This window comes from Thermobia domestica, chromosome 7 (genome assembly GCF_964235325.1).
Source record: "Thermobia domestica chromosome 7, izTheDome1.hap1.1, whole genome shotgun sequence".
In the NCBI taxonomy this organism is placed as follows: Eukaryota; Metazoa; Arthropoda; class Insecta; order Zygentoma; family Lepismatidae; genus Thermobia; species Thermobia domestica.
In genome coordinates this window covers 14005433-14017900 of record NC_137460.1, presented here as the reverse complement: position 1 = coordinate 14017900, position 12468 = coordinate 14005433, and the positions used below count along the sequence as shown (strand labels likewise).

The window sequence follows — 12468 nt, the reverse complement described above, 5'->3', positions numbered from 1 at the left end:
TTAGAAATTTTTATAAAACTGGAACTCGCTAATGGAACCCGAATTCGACACACTTCACCTGGTTTCGACAGTTGCGGTACCTTAATTCGACACCTTCAATTATATCCATGTAAAACATGAAGTCGGCATTATTATTAGTAGTAATCTCTTCTCAGCTTCAAATATTGTTTTATTATTATGCAGAAATAATCAGACGGACAAAAGAACACAACTTAAATTTTCTGAACTGAGTAGTTACTTCGATGATCCTCAATTCGACATGCTGGAACCTGATTTCGACATCCCATGTCGAACTGAGATTACAAGTATCGGAGAAATATGCAACAAATAGCTTTATGAAAGATTTTGAACATACTTGTACGTTTACGTATTCAGTTAAAACTATATTTGCACTACTGAGCATGAATTCGACAACCTTGTCGAAATCCGGTTCACGTTACAAATAAAGGCTCGTGTTTTCGACAACCCCCCGTTCATGTTACATCACAACTTTTGTCCGCACAGAAGAAAACAAAACGCACTGATTGAAACTCCTTTACAATATTAAAGTACCACTATTTGCTTGAAGCAAACCTAACTTTCGTAAAAGTCTTACGAAAATAACTTGCCGTCTTATGATTTCCTTATGATTATGTGTTTTTTCTCGAAGAGTGTAACGAAAATAACTTGCCAGATGGCAGTTAAAGTAAATAGACGTTAACACTAGCACCATTTATTACCTTAACATTGGATGTAACTGTTTTATGTATTTGTAGAGCAATGCTATCGGTTCCAAATTAATATACGTTGTTGCCAATTAGTGAAATTTTGATTTCTCATAGCGGGCGAAGGAGGCTCCGGAGGACAATCCACCATATAACATTTTCGCTTTATTTTGACCTGTAGAATAGTGCTTTGTAGTCTGTGGGCGTCATTTTCAGAGCACACAATATATATATATATATATATATATATATATATATATATATATATATATATATATATATATATATACAGGGTGTCCATAAAGTCCGTTGGCACCTCGTGTATCTGCAAAACGATAGCGAATATGAGAAAACGCAACAGCATGTCCTTCGTTATATTAAGGGGTTACAACGGTGTGGTATAAAAGTTCCATTCCTAACTACCCAAATAGGGGTATATTTGTAAACTTCTCCACACTCCGGTAGTACTGATCCCTTTTTCTGATGTTGATATTTTCGTAACTCTTTATTCCCAATTTTGACATAACCATTCCGTAAAACCTTACTCTCATGGCAGTACAGTACAACAGCAAAATGGGCCTTCGTTTCCCAAACTAGCGGCAATATGCACAGAAATAAAGACTCCACACAATAACTCACTATTTTCTCGTTAGGGCCGCTGTGGCTCAGTGGTAGAGCGTTCACCTATGTTGCATGGAGTCCCTGGTTCGATCCCAGCTCGCACCAAGAGAACTTTGTGGTGGACAAACACCGTAAGCGTGAGTTTCCACGACTGCATGTAAAGCCTGTATGATATGGCATCCAGCATGTCATTGGTGTCATACTGGTTCGTATGTCATTGGTATCCTTTGACAACTGACATTATCACTCACAGAACATATAAAGTAACTGTTGTTGTTTGTTGGTCTTTGTGTTCAACGGTGAAAGTTTAGTTGTAGATGTCAAACATTTTCTAAACGATTGTCCAGGCCACGACAAAGTTTGAATGAAACAAATTTTGTCTCTTCTTGAGGGGTTTGCTTTGCGCTATGAAAATGCTTCTTAGTTATATATAAATTGCATGGAGCCCCACTACAGTTCACATGTTTCAGAAAGATAGCAATCCATCTTGCAATGCCTTGAAGTATTTCGTAGCATTCACTTACCTATCGCACGAAAACGAAATTATGACATTTCCAAATTGTGTCCCACACTATGAAATTTAACAAAGCCGCATTCATAAAAGGTGAATAGTTGTCAAGGGGACGGATCCTAGGGGCGGCGGTCCCCCAATGTTCATGTGGTCCCTAACGTATTTTTATGAATATGTACGATATTTTTGTATATATATTTTATTGTTATATGTACCTTTTATGAATATACAATATTTAGCATAATTTGAATGCAATTTGTCTTAAAATCCTCATGTATGCCTTCTCAGACCCTTGTCTGCAACTAAACACACATCTGAATGGTCCCCCCAAAGCTACAGAGAAATTGACGGCCTAGGTAGTGGTCACCGTAACGGAATGAGGCCAAATATCAGAAAACGTTAGTAAGAAAACTGTATTGCAGCTGGCACCTCTGAGCAACATTTTTTTTTTTTCGTTATAGTCTTTCTTTTGACCTCTTAGTAACATGGTCAAAATCTCGTTCAACTTGGACTCGGCTCAGGTTGCTTATACAACATGCTACATCTATGGCTGTATCACAGTGACAACTAAGGACATATGTTGTAGTTATATATATATATATATATATATATATATATATATATATATATATATATATATATATATATATATATATATATATATATATATATATATATATATTTCTCCAAACCCAGAACGCAACTTATCCTTAACACCAAGTTCTCGGAATTACACAATCTTGAGCAGCGTTGCAAACTACCATTGTCTGTCATATCTTCAGAAAGGTTTAAGATATCAAATTCCTGTAAACGGCATTACATGATCTTAACTTTTACTGAAACACATCTCTGTAATTGGATAAGGTAACTTTCGAAATAAATGCTATTCGAAAACGTCAAATTTTAAAATGAGTTGTAACTTTGTTTCTAATAATTCGAAATTCATCATTTCATGTTCATAATATTAGACACTAAAGTGCTAATATTATTCATTGCCCGTTCGTCTCAACATTATTACTGTTGTAGAGGCCACCAAAATTTGGATTTTTTCGATACTGTACCGTCCTCAGTTTCCAACATCGAAAAACATATGTGATATTATAAGTTTCCGTTTTGACATGTAGATTTGAAATACGTAATAACCTGTTTCAGTGCTATTTAAAAAAATGTTAGGTTGGGAATACTGTTCATTGGGTGATATGGCAAAATATGTAAAATAAAGTGCTGCTACTGCGGGTATTTGCATGGTAAAAAATTTCAGCTTTTTGTCTGTTCGTTTAAGTTACAAGGGCGTATTTAGATAAATGGTGTATTTGTATAATATGGACTTAAATAGGGGACATAGTGGCTCTGAGGGGTAGAGTGTTTACCTCTCGTGCAGAAGGATCCCTGATTCAATAGCCAGCCATACAAATTTGTGTAGGAGCAACATCGTTTCCGTAGGTTTTCTCGGGATACTCCCGCATTCTCATTCCACCATTATTTACTTGCCTTAAGGCCGTCTTATACCCTTTAGGCCGTCTTCCATAGCCTAAAGGGTATAAACATAGGCCCAGTCCCGTGCCGTGGAAAACCAGTGCCCGGGGCGAAAGTATACGACGGCGCTCCCCTCGTGTACATATAAGTGAGGTGGACAGACCAGCCACGAAGATCTACCGTGTTTGGCGCGAAGCGTTAACAAAATTTTCAAAAATAAATCTTGCTTTTCCTTGATTTTGAGCACTTGTTATTACTTTTTCCTTTCATTATATATATATATATATATATATATATATATATATATATATATATCTTTTCTTTTTCTCCTCATAAATTTTGCGCAACCCTTACTTCGGCGCTCGGAGCTGTTGTCTCGCTCCCCCCACAAACGACACGGCCAGTGTTTCTTCCAGACATGTTTTTGGGTGGCACTGCCCCCTGGAACTTTGAGTGCCCCCCGGGAGGAAATCAAAATAATACGGTACGTCTATAATATAATAATAAAGAGGATAATATCAGCAGTGCTCCCCAGAAATACCAAGTGTGCCCTCCCCCCCGGATCATTCTTTCTGAACGAAGTACTGGGCACGTGACAGTACGGCGTGGGACGTTAAACTGAAAGATTTAATTAAAGTGACCACTCCTAACAACTTCTAAACGAATTGAAATCTTTAAGTTTTATGTCCCACGTGAACGCCACTATAACACATTTCAAATTATCACATAATAAATAAATTACCACTTAATAGTGCATAAAGTTTTTTATGCACTAGTGCATAAAAATGCAATTTATGCAATAGTGCATAAAGTCCGTGGAACAATATGGACAATTAAAATAATATTTATTAGTGCGAATATTTGGTACGCGGAAGGTGAAAGAATAGTCAAGCATCCAAAATAATTGCGCGGTTTAGTCATAAAAAACGCATTTAGTGAAAGAATTACGAAACTTGGCACACTTGTAGATTAAGCTTTGGAAAACATTTTAAGATATGGAGACATTCGAAATTCGTGCTTGCTTGTCCGCCATCTTGGAAATCAATATGGCGTCCACGCAAAGGCACAGATTTTTACTTAAATAATAGTATCTCCTCACAGAACTATCCTAGAAACCTGCTCTTTGCGTCAAATTAAAGATAATGAAAGAGTTAAGAATTTAAACTTAGTACATGTTATTTGTACAGCCACCATATTTAAATATAGCGACTTTTATCAGTAAATTTTAGTTGTACTTGTTACTGAATATTGCTATAATAGCAAATAACTATGAAATTATCAGATTTGTACATTCACGTTGAAGTGAACATGATAGAGCATAATCTAACCTTCCCAATGATGTTAGTATTATTGCTCTATCTTTAAAACAAAGGAAGCTAAACATTGTTCAGCGTAAGCTCTAAACTCCGATAAACAAAATATTTGTATCCTTCCGCTTGTCACAAATACGATTGGCTAGTGATGTATCACTCCCAGTCCCCACGGGGAAGAACAAATTATACACGTTCATTTTGACAATACTGTCTCGTGTTGTCCAGATACTTACAGCAGCAGCAGAAAAGAAAGAAAAGAACTCGAAAGATTAAAAAAAAAGTATTTGAATTTCGCTTGTCAACAATTGTTGCTTAGTGAATAAAGGTTTGCCTTGTTGGTGTTTCACCACAACACTCGCGGAGCCGGGATTCATGCCAGTCATCTTTCAGAATTTAAAAGCAGAACACCCGTCCACAGTTGAGTTGGCGCCATAATTACTGCGCATGCTTAGGGTTTATTTCTATTGTTTCATTAGCCACACTCGATTGCAGTATTATTAGATAATCAGTATTATATTTTTGTAATTTATAATAATATAGCAGTTTTATATGGAACTTCATAGTAAAAGTAATAATGCAATCACATGAACTATTTTGCGGAAGAGTAGAAGCGTCCGTAGGACAACAGCAAATCAGCGAGATTTAGTTTCACGTGGCTTTGTTTATCGCAGTTTAGAGCTTACGCCGAATAATGTTATAGTAGACTTTATGTATTACAGGGTGTTGTGCTTTGGGATTTTCAATTTCACATCAACGTGTAACTATCTTCTCAAGAAATTACGATAAATACTTCTTTCTTGAGTCAAATTAAAGAAAATGAATTTCCCAAAAATATCAGACTTTGCAGAATATATTTCCTCGTTTAGTAGCATGACACGCTGATTTGTCTACAGTTACAATGAACGGTGTACAACCCTTATATTACTGGAACACTATTTTGAAATGTTGTTAGAAATTGTATATGAGACTTTTTTTTAAAAAAATAAAGTGAATAACAGAAGTTTCAAAGCATCAAGTCACATCAGGAGCAAACTCCTCCACAATTTTTGCACGTAAGCGTACACAACAGTCCTTCCATTTTGCACTTGCAAGCATTTTACTGGCTTCCTTTCTTGCAGCTGCAATTAATCAGTTCTCTTACTGATTTAGAAATTTCCGGTTGAGTTGACCATTTCGGTGTTGGTTTCCCATCTAGCAAAATCCATCCCTAATCTTGTAATGGTGGAGTATTAATGATGTTCATTGTGACTTGTCCCCATATGTGACCACTTTGGTAAAGTGCCCTTAAAATATGCTGCTTCAAAGCATCAGCTGTTGGGGGAATGTTGAACATTGTTCTGTTGAAGGAAGTAAATAGTTGCTTTCGAGCCTCGTTTACAGTTATCAAGTCACTCGTCTGAGCATAGCAGAGCACGGTATATCGTTGAAGTACATCAAATACATTGTCTGTGATTGTACCTTGAGGAAATGACAGAAAGTCAAATACTTCCAATACTTCAGGAAATGAATTCCATTGCTTCCACAAGGTTGCTTTTCCATTCCCGGAAAAAACGAAACACTGTTGCATCCACTGAAAGCGTGGAATCCGCGAACTGCAACTGACTTTCGTTCTCCAAAATTGTTCAGCAATAACATGGACATAGAAGAATTTGACATATTTTTTAGTACCAAACTTTATGAACAACCGTTTAAGATCTTGACGTTTCAACTTGAAATAGTACAATATTGCCAAATCCCACAACATCGTTGTCAACTGTTCTGATACATATGTTATGCTTATTATGACGTACAGCATCCTGAACGTGCAAAATAATGCGGCTATCGGCTTCTTCGTGGCTGCAAAATTCAAGAGAATTTTCGTGAAGATAAGAGCGATTTGTTATAACTCCTGAACCATGAGTAGATACTACTTCAATGTCTGGAAAGGACCCCGAAGTTACTATTTCTTCTCCTAGGAATGGGAATAGTTCATTTTTATTTTCGGAATTTTTAAGAAAGTTTTGCCAATTCCTTGGCAATAATCCATTTGTCCGTACCTGGAATCTCTGTCCACTACCTCGAGATTCCCTAGTATGAGATTTAATACTAGATATGTTATAAGTGTCCCATACAATTTCCACTCGTTGCACATTATACTTGTTAGCGTCTTGTTTGATGTGTTCTTATTGAGAAGTTCAAGGAGCGTACTTGTACCTGCTGGCTTATGAATGTAAACAAGGGCTGTCCCATCGTACGTAATTGCAACAAACTTAAAAGAAGCTACATCCTTTAATGTAAGGGTAAAAAGGTGTGGTGTAATGGATTTCTCCCGGTCATTTTCACTTTCTGTGTTAGAGCAGTCTCCTCCTTCTCCATCGGTCATAATACATTGTTCTCCAGTACCAATGCACCCAAGCAACTGAGCTTTATCACCAGTTCTCATAATCCCATTCTGAGAAATGGAGGGTGGAAAGGGTTGGTTTTCAAAGTGGAAGAATCATATTTAGAGGATAGAAACATTTCTAGATGTTTGGATCAAATGCAAAGATGTTCTCGACATCCAATTCTCTGTTCAGACGTATTACAAACAGGTTAAAAAAAGAGATCTACGTCGTACTTCAGTGACTTTATAAGCAATATTAGTGGACCGAGCCTTTCTAGCTAATCCAAACATCTTGAAATTATTCTTAGATATTGGTGAGTATTATTTTAATTGTCCAGTTTGTACCACGTTAATAAAAAAAAACTTTATGCACTATTAAGTGATAATTTATTTATTATGTGATAATTTGAAATGTGTTATAACTTAGCGAAATTGCCCTTTGAAAATATAAAAATTTATGTTAGTTTGGTAACAATACTAGTGTGGTGGTATTACCGAGTAAGTCAGACTACTCCCCTCGCTTTTTATATTTGTTCGGTACCATATTTAATCTTTTTCTCCTAATTAGTTTGGAAGTAAGAAGGAGGAGTGACTTTAAGTGGTCCACCCTGTATATAACTTGAGCAATATTTTATTGCAACAGAAATTAAAAGTTAAGCGTTGATGTTAATTCTGGGCTTTTACCTCATTAACCGTACAGTACTGTGTAGACACTATTGACCAAGGGCGCAGATTTCTCTGAAACTTTGGGAGGAGGGGGTTCCCATTCAGATGTGTGTTTGTTGGCAGAAGGCATATATGAGGATTTTAAATACAAATTGAATTCAAATTACGCCAAATATTGTATATTCATAAATACAATCCGGAGGCCCACATGAGCTTTGAGGGGCCCGGGCCCCCCGGCCACCACCAGGATCGGCGTCAGAATGAAGAAGTTTATCATTCTATATCACTGTATTTCTTTTACGTTAATGAATGGTAGGCCAACTGTTGTAGATATAGAATCAATTTTTATGTTCGCAAACATAAACTCGATTCTCACCATTTTCTCGAAAACAATGCACGAGTTATGAACATACTGGATACTAACATACTGGATACCAATTTCTTCAAGTAAATTGAATCTTTCAATTGGTATGTTTCAGCTCTTTAACATCTTTTTACGAGTTTGGTGTATCAAAATTAATTTATGTACGACGGTGGATCGGAATGCTCGTGGCGTAATCTACAAAATTACAAAATATTTGGATAAGTCATGTTTTACTTTTCCACGCAATTCCCCTCGACCAAAATACACTTACGCACCTCTCCGTAACACTTATATACCACTTTTAAAAAATGATTCCTCGAACCCTGCAAAATATCACAGAAGCACTTTTTATCTCCGCATCCGAGAAAAATCGCTGAGGTTCAAATATTTTTTTTTTAAGGTTTCTAAACAAGTATAGGTCTGAGGGGGCTAGATCAGGCGAATAGGGCAGATGTGGCAACAACTGTAATGAATTTCTGCCAAGTGTGAACGCGGGCATTGTCTTGGCCAATTTTCTCCACGTCACAAATTTCCTTCACCTACTTAGCGCCTTATAAACTCCTCGCCTGAAATAATAGAGACATGAAATTTTACACAGTGACTACCAACGGATATAGCTACGCAGCTAATGTATACAAACATAAACCAGAAATCAACCTCCCGTAGTAGATACAGAGAAGCCTTTTTTTCATTAATCAATTAAGCGTCTCAAAAATGAATACCATCATCACTTTCATCTGTCTACTGAAACCAGATTGCACATAAATTAACCACTTCCGGTTTCGACGTTGATCAGTGTAGAGTGGAAAAGGTAACAGATAGCGAGAATAGTTTTCGTGCGATCAATTAGGCGTCTCAAGAACATGCTCCATCTTCAGCATAGTATTTCTACTGGGGATAGGGTGGGTCAGAGGTAGAGCGCTAACCTCTCTTCCGTGGAATCTCTGGTTCGATCCTTTGCCAAGTAAATTTGTAAAAATGAAAATGAATTAAAATATTTCAGTTTTACGTCGCACGATTATGCTGGCTACTCTAAGGGAGACGGTCATGATGAGAAATGAATGAAATGGTGGAATGAACAAAGTGGGAAGAAACGGGAGAACCCCGAGGGAACCCACGCACACGGTGTTTGTCCACCACAAAGCCAAATAAGTTTGTAGTGAACAACATCGTGTATGTGGATTTCCTCGATGCAGTACAATTTCCTTCCGCATTCTCATTCCACATATTATTCTGTCATCACTCATTTGCCTTAATCATCCGTTATCCTTAGCTTAAAAAGCAAAAACGTTTGGCGTTACACTAAAAGATAGTATCTCTATTAAAGTGGCAGAAATCAATCGCTTCGTGTTTTAACAGCTATCGCTGTAGGATGAAAATGGTAGGCCCTAATAGATGAGGAGAAGTGATTTTCTGTAACCAACTAAGCGTTCCACTACCACTTTCAGTTTCAATAATAATTCGGTAAATGTTTTACCATAACAAAGAAACTTCTTTACGTGGTATTTACATGATACAGCTCTTTTATTTTACTTATATATTTATTGTTAAACGCAAAGAAAATTGTAGAATTATTGTTCTCACACATATTGTATAAAACCTTATTAATTATAATAATACCAATGGATCCCCAACTGTTGTAATGTACCAATTACGTCATTTTCCAGTTAGGTAATACACCTCGAAAATTAGTGCAAAAATACTTTTTACGGCTTTGCCATCGATTGAAGTATGCAATACCACTCATAAGAACAGTACCTATGGTATTTTTCTGTATAATATAAACGTATTTAAAAGAACATGTAGATATGTCTTGCATATTTTTCATACGTCTGTGATTTATGTCCGAGTAAATACTGTTTTGCATAATGTTTCATTTAAAAGAGATACGTTATAATACATATTAACAAACTGTGGCCTATGGAACCCGGAGGTTCAATGCTGCGTTCACAAAAGCTCTCCATTGAGTTCTATCCTCAGCCAAATGGATATAGTTTCTACTTTGTATTTTTATTTCTGCGAGATGCATCTTAATATTGTCCTCCCATTTGGGCCTAGGTATACCCAATGGTCGTTTTCCGATTTCTAGTCAAAACATTGAAAGCGTTTCTAGTTTCTTCCATTCTTGATACATGACCTGCCCATCTGAGCCTACTAGGCTTGATGACCCTAACAATGTTTTTTAAACGGTATAAGTTATGCTTATTATATCCGGACCTTAAAGGCAGAGGGGAGTAAGTCATTTTTATTGAATTTTCAGGAGAGACAAAAAGAAAACAGTGACTTACTTCGTTTTGCCTTTAAGTGCCTTCGGACTTATATGCAATTTTATTGTTTCTATTTGATAAAGTATTCATAATACAACTATAAGTTTTCTAAGAAGAAGAGATATCAGAACACGCGTTTCAAATTTGGCAATAACTCACTTTCAGAAAAAAAATGACTTACTCTCCTCTGCCTTTAACGTCCGGATATGTAGGTAAATATCGTTGTGCGATATATTTACAAAGTTAGGCCCGAGAAATATGGTTGTATATTTAAAAATTTAGAACCCGTCCTGCCCCTGAGCTCGAAGTGAAGTGATAGTGATATGGTTTATAAGCCCGAGCCCGTCCTACCGACCTCTGTCCGATACCATCCGATCAATGTGCTTAATCATAACGAGTCTTGAAAGAAATTGTCTTGCAATGGAAGTCAAAGCTATACAACAAAAACGTAAAAGTACTTAAATTAGCATTTCACTTACCTTTATTTCTGTAATTAGCCGACAAAATTAAATAAGTGCATCTATAAACAGCACAAAAGCTAGAATCATCGCACAACATGTACAAAACGTACTATCCCAGAATGTTGGCGCCACGCTTCCCGCGTGACAAAACAGTGTTGCCATTCTGTTACGAAAATAGTGGACCACACACTGTCCGATACAATACGGATACTATCCGACTTTCCCCCAATGTTTGTTAATAATTCCATTCCAGCATTTATCTTGTGAGGCCAGACAGGAACATTAGAAATAAACTTTATTAAAAAATCAGCCACTTAGAAAAATTTAAATTATAAAATCAAGAATTATTAGGGTTTCTTCTGTGCTTAGTTTGTTATAAATTGATTTACTGACATATTTTGAATGTTTTCAGTCTCAAATTGGAGTTAGAAAGTACAAATATGTCACTTTAATTATGAAACACAAGTAAAAAAAAATGCACTACCATGAACGGCTCAAACTTATGTGAGAAGTTATAAATATGTATTATATACGAGCAAACGCATAACTCTATAGGGAAAAGAAATAAAAGAAAAGTTAAACACATATGGAAAGCACATTTTTATGTTTATTGATGGCATAAAATGGGTTAGTAAATCATCTGCATTGTAATATCCTATATGTAGTGATGCGAGAGAGATCTTACGGCGACAGAGATACGAGATGGCGCGCATGCGCCTTGGTTCACGTGAAGAAGAATCGATGGCCACCCTACAAGAACAGTTCACAGAAATCGTGTAGAAACAGCATTTTTGTGATATGTTTTAGTGAGTTGTTTCGTTTAAAGTGTGGATGTATAATAATACATTGTTCGGAGTATATATGAAAACATAACTTTGTGTATATTGTATATTAATTTTTTGGTTACGTGTTGTGTATTTATAGATTAAATCAACATTTACATAGTCGTCAATAGATGTCTGTGCAAAATAATACAAAACATATGTGAAAATATTTTATAAGCGGTTACATTTTAAAGAGAAATTAAACTAAGCAAAAGTTACTAGAAAAGTATTGTTTCGAAATATACAAAGCCATCTAGAAATTTGTGATGTTTGTGCGATAATTTCCAACATTCTTTAAAATTCGTCCGATCGTTCTATGTAACTTGTTGCTTTTCCTCAAAATGGGATGTGACGTGTTGTGTAAAAGATCAATCTCCATTCAATTTTCAATGTGAATAAACGAACAGAAATTGAATTCTTATTTTTGTTTCACATGCTAATGAGAATGGATAACTACAAACATGTTCGAAACAACACAATATAGAATACATGTTCAGAACATTTATGAGGAAAGTGGTTGAGTTTACGAAAAAGGTAAGTGTTTTAATTTTTATTTTGTGATCAATTTTGTAAAATTAGTATGTTTTAAATTTATATAGATACGTTACATTTGAGCAGAGGCGGCTCTTAAGGGGAGAAAACTAACGGAAGGAAATGATCTTAACCTTTCTACACTTGCTAGGGATTTTGAATGATATAGTAGACTCTCACATTGGGAGCCCTTGCAACTCTCCTAATTATGATTGATACATCGTTAGCAGGGCCGTAACTTGTGGGGGGCAGGGGACAACTGACCCCCAGGAATTTTTTCCGTCGTTCCAGGGGGCCCATTTTAAGACAAAATTTTCTTACGCCATATACGATACGAACATGAAATTATACATGAACCATCAAACAGG

General features: G+C 36.2%; 1 protein-coding gene across 1 annotated transcript in view; it reads right to left on the bottom strand.

Annotated features, from left to right (window-relative positions):
• The window catches only part of LOC145688830 (uncharacterized), a 76983-nt gene extending 66105 nt beyond the window's left edge, over positions 1-10878 (bottom strand). Inside the window, exon 1 of the mRNA XM_081762998.1 lies at positions 10764-10878. The gene's annotated coding sequence lies outside the window, so the exon portion shown is untranslated. The remainder of the gene's footprint in view (positions 1-10763) is intronic.
• Between the last annotated feature and the right edge of the window lie 1590 nt (positions 10879-12468).